The 17,575-nt window shown below is 35.9% G+C and overlaps 1 protein-coding gene across 5 annotated transcripts in view; it reads right to left on the reverse strand.

Moving 5' to 3' along the window:
• CFAP299 (cilia and flagella associated protein 299) overlaps window positions 1-17,575 on the reverse strand; it is a 692,782-nt gene that overhangs the window by 440,117 nt on the left and 235,090 nt on the right. The window lies entirely within an intron of this gene.

Here is a 17,575-nt window from a genome sequence, read left to right on the forward strand (position 1 = left end):
TTCACTTTGAAGTGTTCTTTCTTACATAATGAATTTTCTGCTTTCCATGCCAAAATGTAGCTTTTCAAGCTACTTTCCAAATGAATATATTTTCTTAACTTCTTAATCAAAATGGAGATCCATCTCAGCTGAAGTTTTCTGAGTATTTCATTGCAGCCTTGAGAGACCAGAGCAAGAACCTATCTAAGCTATGACCCGACTTCCGGCCAAAAGGAATTGTGAGGTACATAACTGCTAAATAGTGCATGTATGTACTGTTTTCACTTTAGATCCAGTTGATATTTAAAACCCAACTGAAAGGAGCCATGTCTCTTATACGAGTACAATTTTGTGAATTAACTCTCTGGTAAAACATTCCTTCACTAAGATTTTTAAAAAATTAAAAGCCCTTAATTAATTAAATTGTTTCATGCTAATTCTAAACCAGATCTCCATGTCCCGTTGTTCATCCAGGTTATTGTCTAGTGGAGGATAGAGAGATTGGAACTACTGTAAATTCTAAGAGGAAGAATTTGGCATAATGAGAGATTATATTCAGAGATATCAAAAAAGTTATCTGAAGAAGTGAGCTGGAAGAAGTTGAGGGGTAAGAAAGGAAAAGCATTAATAAAGAGACCCTGTGGCAAGAGGAAGCCAAGGATCTGAAAGAAGCCGAGATGGCTGGCGCTGAGATAGTCAAGGGTCGAGACCGGGGAGGAAACGGCCAGATTATGCAAGGCTTTGTAAGCTTTGCTAAAGAGTTTTATCCCACTCCTAAGAGCTCTTGAAAGATTCGGAAAAGTTTAAACAAGAGTGGGAAATGAACATATTTTTCATTTCAAAAAAATAACTCTGGCTGAAGGATGGAGAATGGCCAGAGTAGATACAGACAAACTCATTAAAGAAGATTCTTCTATTGTTGAAGTAAGAAATAATGGTAGGTTGGGATAAGTTCATAATAAAGGTTGAGGAGGTAACAGACAGAAGCTGATGGATATGGATAAATATGATAAGATGAAATTCACAGGCGTTGCATGATGGAATAATTTTCCACTGTGGCAGACACATCCTGAAATGACAACCAGTGATTCATGTCTTTGTATAATCCTCTTCCCTTGAGTGCAGGTAAGGCCTTTGTCTTGCTTCTAACCAATACAATATGGCAAAGGTAATGGGATGTCACGCCCTTCATGACATTATGTGATATGAGATTCTGCCTTAGAAAAACAGAAAAAGAGGTACTTTTGCTGGCCTTAAAGAAGCAAATGTCATGTTGTAAACTGCTTATGGAGAGATCTGTATGGCAGGGAACTGTGGGCAGCCTCTAGGATCTGAGGACAACCTCTATCTAACAGCCAGCAAAAAGCCAGGGCCTTGTCATACAGACACATGGTAACAAACATTACTAACAACCAAAGCTTAAAGTAGATTCTTCCCCACTCAATCCCTTAGATGAGAATACAGCTCTGCCAACACCTGAATGCAGCTTTGTGAGAACCAGCAGGAGAACCAGCTAAGTTGTGCCCAGAATCCTGACAACAGAAACCATGACATAATAGATGAGAGTTATTTTAAGATGCTAAATTTGGTGACTTGCTACATATCAATAGATGATGAATACATCTAGAGTAATGAAGATGATCCCTAAGTTTCTGGTGCATATCAATGAGGGAACAAGCAATGGTAATGACCCAGATTTGGGGGTAGGAGCTCCATCATGAGTTTTGCTTTGAGTATATCGAATTTGAAATTCCTTAAGACACCCAAGAGGAGATGTCAATTAGGCAGTCATACATATGGGCCTAAAGCTCAACAGAAGCCATAGGCTAGACTAGTGGTGATTTTACCCCTCAAGAATCATTTGAAAACACCTACAGACATTTTTAGTTGTTATAACCAGAAGTTACTACTGGCATCTAGTAGGGAGAAACCAAGGATTCTGCTAAACATCCTGTAATACGCAGCACAGATCCCTATGCTTCCCTCTAGAAACAAACTGTCAATAGTGCTGAGGCTGAGAAACTCTGGGCTAGTTACGTAAACCCCTTAATTTGTATGTAGGTGATGTATGAGCCCATGGGCACTGGTTAGACTATCCAGGAAAAAGCATAAAATAAAAACACAAGATGACTTAAAATTGATCCTTCAGGAAGGTCAACATTTTGTGGCTGGATAAAGATTTAACCTGCAAAGAAAACATAGATGAGGTTGAAAGAAAGGTAGAAGAGAAAATTCTGTATTATATAAAGTTTGAGTACTTCAAGAGTTTGTCCTAAGTATTTTCCCTTCTGGCTATACTCTCCTTTGATGATCTCATTTACTAATTTGTTTCAAGAGAAGTGACTGTTTCAGTGTTAACCCAAAGGACTGGCTATTGTAAAACTCAATGTTGCATGATTTCATTCTTGTTAACATGTTCTCTTATTATCTGGATTGTTATGAAAAAAAATCAAGTTGATGTCAATCTGTAACTAGCATGCCTGGTGTTAGAGTCAGGGTTCTCCAGAAACAGGACGCATAGAATATATAGAAAAAATTTTATTATGAGGGAGTGGTTCACACAGTCGTGGAGGCTGAAAAGTCCCACAATCTGCCATCTGCAAGCTGTAGGCCCAGGAAAGCCAGTGACGTAGTCATAGTCTAAATGCTAAGTCCTGAGAATATGGATGTTAATATTTGAAGGCAGGATAAGATGGGTGTTCTAGTTTATATACAAAGAGCAAGTTCACCCTTCCTTCATATTTTTTTCTATTTGAACTCAACGGATTGAATGATGCTTCACCCACATTGGTGAGGACAATCTTCCTTACTCAGTCTACTGACTTAAATGCTAATATCTTCTGGAAACATCCTCACAGACACACCCAGTTACCTAGGCATCCCTTAGCCCAATCAAGTTGATATATAAAATTAAGCATCACAACTGGGCAATTAAATCATTCATCCAATAAAACATTCTATTATTTTATAATTAGTAAAAAAAAGTTTATGATCAATTTACAATACCGTCCATGGTTTTCAGGATACAAAATCAGCATGCAAAAATCAGTTGTGTTTCTATACAGCAGCAACAAACAATCCAAAAGGGAAACCAAGAAAACAGTCCCATTTACAATAGCATCAGAAATAATAAAATACTTGGGAATAAACTTAACCAAGGAGGCAAATGATCTGTATAATGAAACTACAAATATTGCTGAAAGAAATCAAAGAAGACCTAAAGATACTCTATGTTCATGATTGGAAGACTTAATATTGTTTAAATGTTCATTTTATCCAAAGAGATGTACAAATTAAATGCAATTCCTATCAAAATCCCAAAGACATTTTTTGTGGAAATAAAAATACAATCCTAAAATTCATGTGGAACCATAAAGAACCCCAAATAGTTCAAACAACCTTGAGAAAGAAGAACAAATCTAGAGGTATCATACTTCATGACTTTAAAAATATTACATAGCAATAGTAATCAAAATAGTATGGTACTGGAATAATGACAGACATATAAACCAATGGAAAAAAATAGAAAGCTGAGAAATAAACCCATACATATATAGCCAAATGATCTTTCACAAGATTGCCAAGGCTACACAACTGGGAAAGAATAGCTTCTTCAACAAATAGTGCTGGGAAAACTGGACATTCACATGCAAAAGAATGAAATTAGACCCTATTTTACATCATACACAAAAAATATATCAAGATGGATTAAAGACAAACATAAGACCTAAAACTATAAATCTCCTAGAAGAAAACATGTGGGAAATACTTCAAAATGTTGATCTTGGAAATGATTTCTTGTATGACACCAAAACACAGGCAATGAAATAAAAAATAGACAAGTGAGAATACATCAAATTAAAAAGCTTCTGTGCAGCCAAGGGAACCATCAACAGAGTCAAAGGGCAACCAACAGAAATGGAAGAAAATATTTCCAAACCTTTAACTGATAAGGGTTTGTATCCAAAATATATAAGGCACTCCTACAACTCAGTAGCATAAAAACAAATAACCTGGTTTAAAAATGCGCAAAGGGGTAAAGAAACATTTGTCTAAAGAAGACATATAAATGATTAACAAGTATATAAAAAGATGTTCAACTTCACTAATCATTAGGTAAATGAAAATCAAAACCACAATTACATAAAATCTCACATCTGTTAGAATGGCCCTTATATTTAAAATAAAGAAAGAAAAATAAATAAAATAAAAACCAAAACAGAAAGTAATAAGTGTTAGTGAAGACGTAGAATACTTGGAACCCTTATGCACTTTTGATGGGAATTATATAAAATGGTACAGCCACTATGGAAAACAGTATGGAGGTTTCTCAAAAAATTTAAAAAAGAACTATCATATGATGCAACAATCTCACTTTGTATTTTTCAAAAAACAATTGAAAACAGGGTCTGGAAAAGATATTTGCACCCTCATGTTTGTATCAGCATCATCACAACAGTCAAGAGGTGAAAACAATCTAAGTGTCCATTGGATACTTAGATTGAATGGATAAAGAAAAGTGATATATACCTACAATGGAATATTATTTGAACTTACAAAAAAAAAAGGGAATCCTGTCATGTGCTACAATATGGATGAACCTTGTGGATATTTTGCTAAGTAAAATATGCCAGTCACAGAAGGGCAATATTGTATGATTCCACTCTCTGAAGTCTCTAAAGTAGTCAAACTCATCAAAGCATAACGTAGAATGGTGGTTGTCAGGGGCTAGGGGAAAGGGGAAGTGGTGAGCTGTTGTCAATGGGAATAGTTTCAGTCATACAAGATGATAAAGTTTTAGGATCTGCTGTACAACAATGTACATGTAGTTAACAATATTGTGCTGTACACATTAAAATTTGTTAAGCAGACAGATTTCATGTATGCAGTTATTTCCATGATTAAAACAAAATAATCGTTTACCTATTTTTGTCATAGCCAAAGACTGTCATAAAATTAAAGTATAAAAACACTAGTTTCATATACCAGAAACAGATACCACTGACATTTAAATCAAATATTCAAGTGAACATCAATATTATGATAGCCATATAAGAATGAGAATAAAATTACCTGTTTATTGTGCCTAGGGAAATACTGTGCCTAATTTGATCTCATTTGGGGAAATGTCTTACTTAGAACAATATATATGGATGATTTTTTGTGTCAGTTTAATTCCTCAGGAAAAAGACCTATAATCTCCATCATTCCAATTTCTAATACTTACTGTTGTTATGCTAATGGTAGGTTTTCAGGTGATCCCAGAATTTTCTTTTGTCTACGTATCTGATGTCATTGTTTTAATGGCAAAAGTTTCCTCTATTTCTTTTCTCTACTTGCATAATTTCCTATTTGCATTCACTGCAAAAAGCAAATTTGTGCCCCCACCATGTACTCTGTAAATGTGCATTTCATAGGAGTCATGTTCCTAGCCCCATTTGAGGTCTATTTTTTTATCCCTTGTATTTCTCACATCGAATTTACATTTGCTTGTCATAAATTGTCTTAAATTATTTGTGGAATAAGATAGAATATAACAACTTATAATTTTAAAAGGCCACCAGAAAGTCTTGTTTAATGTGCATAAATATAGCTATAGTTTCAGTTTTTTAAAACTCGTCTTCGATTCTATCTTTTAAGCTACATTTTTAAGTATGTATAATTCTGGGAGTTTATTCTTGCCTCCCCACTATGCATGAAGAGAGAGAGACAATCAAGGTTTCATCTCCAGGCAAGACTTGCCTCAGTACCTTGGGAACTTGCATGCTATTGGGACATGATTTGATGAAGCTGCATTGCAGCTGAGCTACTGCCTCTGGCAAGTGTTTAATGATGGCACCTTAGAAATGCTTTGACATTTCCATGTTGAAGGTCAGGGAAAGTACTTTAAGGAAAAAAGAATCTTAAACAAGTGGGTTGTTCTGAGAATGAAGATAAAGCATAATTTTCCCTATTGTGTCAGAGAAGGTTATCACAGAAAGCATGCTGATAGAGAACAAGACCCAGTTAACTCTAAGATATTGCTAATGGGTATACCCCACCTAGCTGGTACAGTCAATATTCTGATGCTTAGAGGAGATAAAATGAGTCCAGAAATGCCCCTCCCAGAACACTGTTTTAAAGCCAGGCTTATTTCCGTTTGGTTGTGCTACATATTATAGTAAAATAAGTTAGCCCATTAGGTATTGAAAACAGAGTTTTTAAAATAAATAAAGAACAAATGGAAAATTAAATAAATAGCTTTAAAAGTCATCACCTGCTTTTTTCACTCTGTCTCCAAATGAAACTCCAAATTAGTATTAGCCTAGAACGGAGATAGGGGAGGCAAGGAAGATGTAGAAAGCCTCTCTTGCATAGCTCTCTTTGTCCTAGCCCATCCTGACCTTCACTAACTGCAATTCTGATGCCATTTGAATCATAAAATTATGTGTTCAGAGCTCCAAATGAGACTGCAGCTATAGACTGACTATATAGGTTACAGGAATCTTGCTCATTTTGCTTTTGTTATTTGTGGTATGCAACATAAATTTATGTACCCAAGGTTTAAGGGCAGTTACAGGATAGTGTTGACATATTTGGCCATGGTCTACTGAAATTTCTACATTCTTTAGCCTTGAATGCCTCTTAAGCCTGGCTCATCATCAGATTACCACCTCCTTTCTGCACTTAGGTGGCTGACTTATTGAACATGGATCTACGATTTTATAATGATCCCTATATTAAACTGTATCTCATTGTTTAATTTCATCCTAGTCTGTTGTTATATTTTTGAGTTTTAATTCAAACACATTAATTATTCTTCAAAGCTTTAATTCAGTGCAATTGTATTTGTTCAACAAATATTAACTGAGGCCAGGCATGGTAGCTCATGCCTCTAATCCCAGCACTTTGGGAGGCTGAGGCAGGCGGATCACTTGAGATCAGGAGTTAGAGAACAACCTGGACAACATGGTGAAACCCCGTCTATACTAATAACACAAAAATTAGCCACCTGTGTGGCACATGCTTGTAATCCCAGATACTTGGGAGGCTGAGGTGGGAGGATCACTTGAACCCAGGAGGCAGAGATCGCAGTGAGCCAAGATCGTGCCACTGCACTCCAGCCTGGGTGACAGAGCGAGACTCCATCTCAAAACACATGCACACACACACACACATATTAACAGAGTACACACACAAACACATATTAACAGAGTGCTTTCTATGTACTAGTAACTATGCTAGGCAGTAGAGGTAGAATTGCAAAGATGAAGCAGAAAAAATTAATTATTATTTAATCACCAATGTTAATAAAATTTTTGACTCTTCTACAATCAAGCCTTATGGTCTAGTACTCCAGCCCACATATCTTGTTGCTCTATCCACACTTAACTTTCCAGCATTCACTTCACTTGCCAGTACTTTTGTATTTGTATGTCTTCAGTGTTTGTACTTCCTTCTGCCTGTTATACCCACCCATACATCCTCTCTAAGCAAAGTTCTACTTACTTCTTCAAGTGCTAGCTCAAATGCCAACCCAGGCAAGCCATAATTGCTAATTCTAAGCAACTTGAGGGCCCCATACTCCCATTCGCCAGACAGGGATACCTGATGGCCAAGCAAAGCCAGCACATGACATGATCCTGTTATCTTTCCCTGCTCACCACCCAACATAGAAGCTTGTTCAGTCATTTTTTCTCCCTTAAATATGTATTTCCATACTCTTCTGTAATTCCTTGCATCTCAAGCATTTTAGAGCTTTCTGCCCTCTTAAAATGATGTGCTAAAAAAAAAATCCATTTTTCATGAAAAGTAATCTGACCTGCATTCTGAGCACCTTTACTGTATATTTTCTTTATGTTCTTGCCCTAATTCAAGCTTGGTTCTCCTGTACGGAACTCGCAAGTGTAATCCACTCACTTTCTCATATTCTGTTTATGTTAGAGTCAGGACAAGTGACTGTTATTGTCCTAAATCCTTAATGATGCCCCCAGATCTTTTTGCCTATAGAATTATTTGGGAACCCTTGATCTTTAATGGCTTATGTAGTGCTCTGGCTATCCACTCTATCCCTCTTTGTTGTTTATCTACGAGTCTCTTGGTCATTTCACCACATTAATTGAAGGCTTTTGCTCTCAGCATCATTTCCTGTACACCAATTGCTAATATTATCTTGTATGTATTCAAAGTCCATATGAATAATCTTAATCTCTCAGATTAATCTCTGCCTTCTCATCCTCAGTGAACCTTACTTCTACTCATCTTTACCAACCAACTCACATGTCCATACCCCCAACCTTGTCATCACCTAAAACTGGTCCACTCTAAAACTCTTAAACTCAAAGAAACACAGCTGCCCATTATTCTGGCTTTATCACTCAGATTTTAGATCTATTCTTAGATCTCAGCAAGGCACCCAGTTTCTTAATGCTTCTACTTTCTTCCTATCAAAGAGCCTACCTGTGTCTCCACTTTATGTCCTTTTGTATTCATAGTGCAGTTCATCAATCACTGTCTCACCATGTCCTCAACTCTCTCGTCTCTCTCCTACACCTTCACTGATTTAAACTGAATGCTTGCTTTCTATACCTTGGCCACTGAACCTTGGTAGAGAAATAAGTAGTGTGTGTCAGTGCCTAACTATAGATCTGTGGCTTGCAACATCACCAGCTCACTCATGGCTGTCTAGGAATACTTCTAGGTCCCACTAGTGAAATCTCTTTCCATTCCTCACAGCAGCCACTTCAAAATGTGTATAATTATCTCAAATCTCTGGCTACATCGCTTCTCAAGATAAAACAATAACCTTAACATTACACAACAAAAATTAAGCCAATAGAATTCCCTCAGTTTTCCACAGCTTGATCTACAAACTTAGCTGCATCTACCTGCATGCCTTCAGTCTTCTCTCCAGTTACAACAGGAAAGGGACTAGTGTCCCAGGTAAGGGTAATTTCTCTTCCCATGGTTTGGAATATACTTATGAACTTCTCATGGACCTACCTCTATTTCTTTCTTTAGGAGGCTTCTGACCAGCATTTCAACATGCTCAGTTCTTTCTGATCTAAAACAACAGAAATTCTTACTCAAACCAGTGTCCATTCATTCTAAACAATTTCCTATTTCTTTCCTTCCTACCCCACAATTTAGAAAGTGCTGCTGAACATTGGCTTATATTTAGACATCTCCTATTTACTCCTCAACAAACTGTGAAACTAGACATTTCACTGAAAAATGAGATCCCACCAAGGTCATTAATAAACTTCTTGCTGCTAAACCCAATAGAAGCTCATCTGTCCTTAGCTTAATCCACTCATTCATTCAATACATATTTACTAAGCCTTTATTATACCAAAGCCCTGAACTAGGCACTGAAGATAGAGCTGTGAATAAAAAATAAAAAGATCGCTGCCCTAGGGGATATGATTTCTAAAGGGTTACAGTGATAATAAGCTGAGTATGCACTGAGAGGTGTGCTTCTTAAATAAGTAGCCTACACTTAAGGAAATAATTATACTTCATTCCCAATTGGCCTTTAAATCTTGCAGCCAGGGCTCCTCACAAGCTTTAAGATGGCAACTACTTTCTTGAGGGTCAGATATAATGAAATTTCCTATCTCCCTATGACATGGTTTGGATGTTTTTCCTCTCCAAATCTCATGTTGAAATGTGATCCCTAATGCTGCAAGTGGGGCCTGGTGGAAGGTGATTGGATCATGGGGTCAGATTCCTCATGAATGGTTTAGCACCATCTTCTTGGTGATAAGTGAGTTCTCATTCAGTTAGTCCACCTGAGATATGTTGTTTGAAAGAGTCTGAAACCTCCCCAATTTCCCTCTTACTCCCTCTCTCACCATGTGACATCACCTGCCATCCCTTCACCTTCCATCATGATTGTAAGCTTCCTGAGGCTGTCACCAGAAGCAGATGCTTGAGCCATCCTTGTATAGCCCACAGAACCATAAGCAAATTAAACATCTTTTCTTTATAAATTACCTAGCCTAAGGTATTCCTTTATAGAAATGCAAAAACAGGGCCAGGCACAGTGGCTCACACCTGTAATCTCAGCACTTTGGGAGGTTGAGGTGGGAGGATTACCTGAGGTCAGGAGTTCGAGACCAACCTGACCAACACGGTGAAACCCTGTCTCTACTAAAAATACAAACATTAGCCAGGCATGATAGCAGGCACCTGTAATCCCAGCTACTTGGGAGGCTGAGGCAAGAGAATCCCTTGAACCTGGGAGGCAGAGGTTGCAGTGAGCCAAGATCACGCCACTGCACTCCATCCTGGGCGACAAGAGTAAGACTCCGTCTCAAAAAAAAAAAAGAAAAGAAATGCAGAAACAGACTAACACATCCCACTAGATATTGTATTTTGGTCCGCTAAATTAATGCATATGCAATGTACTTTCTATCTTCTTTCTTGTATTATTAACATGTAAATTATTGTTATTTACACAACCATCAGCTCCTTCAGCAAAGGCTTTGTATGAAATTCTCCATTTGTCGTCCAGCTATATCCCAGAGCCTTACATATAAGAGATTTCTAAAATATTGTTAAATGAACAGATAAATAAATGCATGTGAAATAAGTGGTTTACATTAAGTCTATGGCTACCCTCCAAAAAAACAAAGGCAGTTTTATTGGGTTCTATAATTCCATGATGCATTGGAATCAACTATTAATTGTTATCACAGCTTGTTACCCTAACTCCCTGGGACATCATATTTTCTTTTAACTCTAGAAGGAAAGTTCACTGGAGATAAATGTAAAATTCTGTGTTTTAATTGTTGGCATGTAAACTAAACATAAATGTTCTGAACAGAAAAAGCAATATAGAAATATGCAAACATTTCAAAGACTTAGGATATTCTGAATGCTGCTAAGTTTTGCCAATTTTTTAAAGAAAGATTGTGCCTACAGAGACAAAATGAAATGGAGAGCATAGCAATTAGCATGAGAACTAGATTAATTAAGACAGCCAGCTTGGATAATAATGTTGATATTTTCTGTAACAACATAGTGGGGTGGAACATTTATTTCAACAACAACCTGAACCATTAGTGTAATTTCACATTTCAATAGCCTCTATGCACAAATATATTTCTAGATGTCTTCCTCAAGCAGTTGCTTGCATAATTCCAGAAATCTTGTTCAATGGAAAATCACTTGGTGGGAACATGGAAATAATTGATGCTTGGTTTAAAAATGTTTCTTTGGATGTTAAAATTAAACAAATGTAGAGAAATTTAAGATGCTAAAATTTCTGCATGCAGTTTTTTTATATTTGTGCATTATATGAAAAGACATTTAAGCAAAGGAGTTTGCATCGCCAGGAATTTGTTTCTTTCTATTAGAGTAGACACCGTTCTGGGTGGGTTGAGGTGACTCATTAATATTTTGTACTCTTTGAATTAAGAAAACTGTATTCTTCAAATTTAGAAATAAGACAGATTAGTCTTTTATAAAATAATTTGAGATTACTAAATTACTATTTTTTTTACTTATTCCAGAAATTTCAACACATAATTACTGAACATTGAAGTGGCCATGCTTTTCTCTCCATTAGATATTTATTTTATAAAAAAGACATTAAATTATACTCTTTCTTATCAACTAGAATCTATTCAAAGAGCAGGTAAAACCAAGAGAAAAGAGGGAGAACAGCAGAGAAAGAATCACCAGGTAAACAAAGATGTGTTAGTAATGACAAAGAGGCTATGAAGTTTTGGTCTTTGATGTCATACAAATGCAGCATCAAGGGACCAGTGGGCTTTAAATAATCATTTTTATTTGGTAAGGGCTTGCCAGTCATCTGTTCATAATTAACCTGAATTAACTCATTTTTATGCTCATAATTTTCCAGTTGAATTGGAAGAGTTCAAAAACTTTTAAAACTATTTTAAGATCTACGCGTTTTTTGGCCTTCTCTTTTCCCATCATGCTATTATGGACATTTAAAGTTTACTGTAATTATTGGCTACCTCCTAGTTAAATAATAAAATCACCTTAAGTTTTATTAAAATCTGGAAAGATTAATAACATGATCAAAGAGCAATGTCGATACCTTAAGATGCCGTGCTCAAACTTTGGTTTCATATTACCATCTGAAAAGTTCATTACTAATTGTTGTTCCAATCTCTTCTCCTCAATAATATGGTCTATTTTTTGAATTGATGTTAGTCTAAAATTATAAAAAATCTCTTTGACCATGAAAGGAATTTCTAACACGACCTTAAAAACAAACAAACAAACAAACAAAAAAACACACATTTTTGAGGGACTCCAGAATGATCACTGATAGGCTTTCAACAGTAAATTCTATAGTAGAAGTTCATTGGAACATCATTTACCATGACAAAAAGTTCAATTATCTCTTGGTTCTCTTCCCTCCATATTGTCTGTTTTCCTCCTTCATATTTAAACATATGGGTTAAGGTCTCTCACTTAATATTTTAATGGTATGATTTAATTAATTCTTCCATAGTGTATATGCACATTATATTTTACCTAATAAGTATGAACAGTAGTTATCAGAGATTCCTTGAGTGAAAATTTTATTATTCTCATGGTAGTTGGGATGATTGGAAAAAAATACTATTAACTTACAAAATTTAAATTCTTTTTTTTATGTTAAAGCCATTTACCATCATTACACATTCACTCATTTAACACATATCTATTAGATGCCTACTGAATAGCAGACATTGTGCTACATTCAGGGGACCCTTTTGGAAGCCCAGAGTTTACTTGAGGATGAAATTATCTAACAAATGCATAGCTTCCAAACGTTCATTTCTCTACTGAATAGTAACCAAAACTCTGGCATATTGCACAGATTCAAATGTTGACAGGAAGGAAATACATTAGAAAAACTGTGGGCTTGCATTTTAGACTGTCGTTTGTATAAAATATGCTAGTATGAAGTAATATTCCTTTTACTTTAAGGAATATGGGCTGCAAAATATTTGAAGGACTGTGTTATACAGCAAACAAGTAAGAATGACCAGCCAGAAGTTTGCTGATGCTTGCTCTGACTGGACACAATTTTTACCACTACTTGTGGCTCACAGCTGCTGCCTAAAATGTATCAGAATTGTTTAGGTATAACACTTAATATGTAAGTTCCCTATATTAAGTAGGATATGCATATGCTTTATCAATCAAAGCACAATATTTCTGAGAGTAAAAGAGTGTTATGAGTTATTATACTGGGATAACTGACAAACTGGGACTATCTAAGCCACAGGCATATGGTCTTGCTAATATCAGGGGACCTGAGCATATATAATTCTTCCATAAATTTCTCTTTTAATGGAAATTCTGCAAAGTTAAAATGTGAATTCAATTTGGGTTACAGTTAGAAATATTATTGATCTGCATTTTATTCTATGCTTTTAACTAAATTACTTTAAAAACATGTTATTATATAATTTATTTTAATCATTATCATTAATCATTTATGTGAAGAAAAAGAGGGAAAGAGAAATATAGAGAAAGAGAGATACTATAAAAATGCCAAATATGGGACTACATGTAATATATATAATTGAAGTTAATCTTGCAGAGGGAAGTACAAAGCCTTTTTTCCCTCAATATTATTATCACTTAATCATCTATTTTTTGACATCCAAAGATGCTTTTTGCATCACAGCTCTAACATAATTTCTCTGCAGCAAGATAAGTCCCCACAGCTGGTAAATAGAGCTGCGATTTGAACCCAGGCATTGTGAGTTCCTGAGGTTCATATGTAACTCCTTTCCTCATTGCCTCACTATGAAGTGGCTCTAGTTATCCTATTAGGCAGCTCACACCTATTATATAGCTTATTCGCCAAAAGCCCTGAAGACCACATCTTCAGTTGAATCCAAAATATAAGTCCTTAGGCTACCATTTAGAGTGGTTTTCCATATGTGCTTCATAAGCATGTTGCGGCATGAGTTATTTTGTAAAAGTTAGGTGCAATTTTTCTTTTACAAGACACTCTTAGCATCGGATGCTTTGTCACCTTCTCCCACTTGCTTCAGCTTAGTGGGAATCTAGGTAATCAATCAAGGAGATGGTTAATGGGAAAAGATGTGACTGTTTCTTCTACACACACACATGCACACACACACACACACACACACACACACACTATGTAATATGTGTGCCTGCCATCACTACCAACCTAAAATAAGTGAAATTTATTTTTTACTATTTCCTCTTCCAAGACTGAACTTAATATGCATTTTAATCTGATTTCGCACAAATAAAAGTGTTAAAAAGTGCTGAAAGAGTTGAACGACTTAATTTTTCCTAGTTACTGAAAGCATTTAAGGCGGGGGCCAGGAGAACCTTATTTAAAAAAACTTATAAAAGTTGATTAATAATTTCCAAAACTCAAGAATTTTTAAAAGTTAATTTTTGGGTCTCTATGAATCTCTCAGTATTTCATATGAAATCTTACTCCTAGTGTAGTAATTTCTGCAATGATCCTAAGATAATTTACCATTAAGTTAATATAACTTTAAAGAGAAGAGGGCCTGTTATTTTATGCTTGGTTTGGCTATAGTTATTGGCCATATCATTAAAAGATAAAAAGATTCACTCTAGTCAACCTTTAGGTCATATGATGGCCCTGGGGTCAGTAGCTTTATAAAATGCCACTATATGGTTTGTTTGAAGATTCTGGCCTTTAATAACATTCAAGGAAAAGAAGCACATCTTAAGTGTGTGTAATGGTCAACTTCATTATCACATTCATGGCCATTACCTTCATTGTTAGTAACTACTGACTTACAAAAAATATTAAAGTGTCAGTCATATTCATTTAAGTGAAAAAATATGAAAAACTCATTTTGAATACTTCAATATGTCATAGTTATGTTAAACTGTGATTATACTTCCTAATATAAAAGATTAGCCAAATTAAAGTATGCAGTGATTTTCTGCATTTCAGTAAATTTCGTTTATAAATCATTAAATATAGCTGGATTGTACTAAAAAATACATTGTTAGATGCTGTGTGCATCTCCTGTATTTAATGTCAATAATAACAGTTACCAACATCTATACAAAGCTGTCTGTGTGTCCCCATTCTCATCTTTTCATATATACTTAGTTCATCTTTGTAATTACTGCATGAACTAGGTAGGTACTTTTAATATAGATAAGGGGAGGCATAAAGAAATTGAACAGATTGTTCAAGATCATATACAGATAGGGAAGCAGCAGGACTTGAACCCAGATAGTACAACTTCAGCATTCATGCTCCTAATCACCGCATTATATTGCTTCTTCAGTAAATAGGAACATTAAAATTAGACCAAAGTATTAATAAAAACTCCTATTGGATCTGAATAAGTTTCTTCTCAGAGAAATACCAAATTCATTCTCACTAGATGGCTAAAAGAAGCCAGAGGTTGGACAGTCATCAGTTATTCATCAGAATAAAGTACTGAATATCCATTTTTCTAAGTCAATGCCAACTATGTCAGGAGGCTGGGGGCCAATGACAGGTCATTCAGAGTTTTGGATCTAACATTGTACATACTACAAACGATAAATAGTTGGGGTGATGTTCACTTGCAAGTCTTGAATATGGCTTTTGTTTCCACAGGTTTATTATCAAATCATATTTACAGATTCTTGAATAACCTTCTTACTTGGAAAGGGCATATATTGGTGTTATTTTAAGATCCCTGTACTAACTCATGACTGGCTTACACAGGAGTACCTAGAAGCAGAGGCTGGGTCAGGGATTCAGGTACTTGTGTACTGTTGGCGGGAATGCTCAGAGGGGGAAAAGCAGTCAGTGTCGGGGACAGGGTAGGTCAGAGGACGACGCAAGAAAGGATGTGAGCTCAGCTATAGTCTATTTCAGTCTGATCTCAAGGGAGACTATGAGGTGTTTTGGAACACGTATGGCTCCACAGAGGTGTGCCATCTTGAGGCAAGGAATCCACTTTTTACTTCTGTAACACCACAATTCTCTGGAGAAGAGCACTTGTAGGACAGGAGCAGCCAGCACTCACAGCAGCTAGAAGATGGGTGAACTGACTGGTAAAAGAAATCTGGATGAGTACCAATAGCATCCACTAAATCCTTCTTGTAAAGAAGATAGACAGATGACAACTTGTAGTGCAATTTGGTATCATCATTCAGATAAGCGAAACATATTTTTTAAAAAGCATAATAACAAAGAGGAGGAAAGAACAAATCCTATATGAGGCAACTGGAAAAGGCTTCCCATATCATTTTGAGGATTCAGTGCAAAATGGAAATGTCAGGTGCCATGTTCAAATTATTAAGAATTTCAAGATGGTGACAGAGCATTAAACCAAGTATGGAGCCCTCTTCCAAGGTTAGGACTCTGCAATGACACAGGTTGCTTGTCCATGAAGCTGATACTGATGGTGAAGAATCTGTGAACAGTGAAGAACCCACAGGATCTTGGAGGAGAAAAACTAAAAACTGCAATATGCAACCTGCCAGAAAAAAAAAAAAAAAATCTGGCAGCAGTGCAGAAGATGGCCAGGCAATCAGTTTTGTGATAAACTCATGGTGTTTTCTAGGCAAGTTAGATGTCTCAGGACTCATGTCAATGAAGCAAAATGTTCAGTCTTCAAAAAGTATGGCCACTTTCTGTTGTAGATTAGTTAAAACCTGTAATAGTCAATTCTGTGTGAAGAAATAATAATTACATTTCCCTAATGAATAGTTTTCTTCAAATTATTTATGATCTGATAAATCCTGTTTCTAGTTACTATGTTTCAGAAATAAGCAATTTTATAAGAGTACAATATAGAGTTTCAATATTCACACTCAGAGGTCAAGATTCAAGAACTGAGTAAAGAAAACTAAAATGAATGGATATGACAACATATTCTTGACTACATGCCACATTCACATGTGAAGATAACAAAAGATTCTGGTATTTACTTAGCTTTCACTTTGGGCCCACATCATTTAATAGCAAAATATATGTTAAAATTTTGTTTCCTCTGTAAGCAGAGAACAGCTTAATTCCACCTTCTATACTCAAGCTTGCTCTAAAATATTTCCTCATGAATCAAAGATTTAATAATATATTTTAGCATGCTGTAAGCTAATAAAAGACTGCCATGCTATTATTTTTATAAGGTGTTTAAAACTAAAATTAAGTAATTTTGCATATTAACAGTGTATGTTCAAATTCTGTATTTAACTTATAAGAGCTATAGTTAGGCATCTGTGTTCAACCACACTATATCCTGTGGTTTAAACTTCTCTCTGCCCCTTCATTAGTAACCAAGACCAGCATGGAAACATCTGGGGTCAGGAAGTTATCTCTAGGATTTACATTTAGGAAAGGCTAAACTTCTAAAGCTGATCTTCAGCTCTAGAAGTCTATAGTTCTGAGCCAAAAAAGTGTTCTCCATCATATCTCATATTGCTCTGTTGGCAGTCTGTCATTTGGCCCGTTCTGGTGTCTGGAGAGCTGTGTTCCACAATACACCTGAAAACATTGATCAGGCTGGGTGGTGTGGCTCACGCCTGCAATCCCAGCACTTTGAGAAGCCAAGTCAGGAGGATTGCTTGAGCCTAGGATTTCAAGACCAGTCTGGACATTATGGTGGGACCTGGTCTCTGC

This window comes from Pan troglodytes, chromosome 3 (assembly GCF_028858775.2).
Source record: "Pan troglodytes isolate AG18354 chromosome 3, NHGRI_mPanTro3-v2.0_pri, whole genome shotgun sequence".
NCBI lineage: Eukaryota > Metazoa > Chordata > Mammalia > Primates > Hominidae > Pan > Pan troglodytes.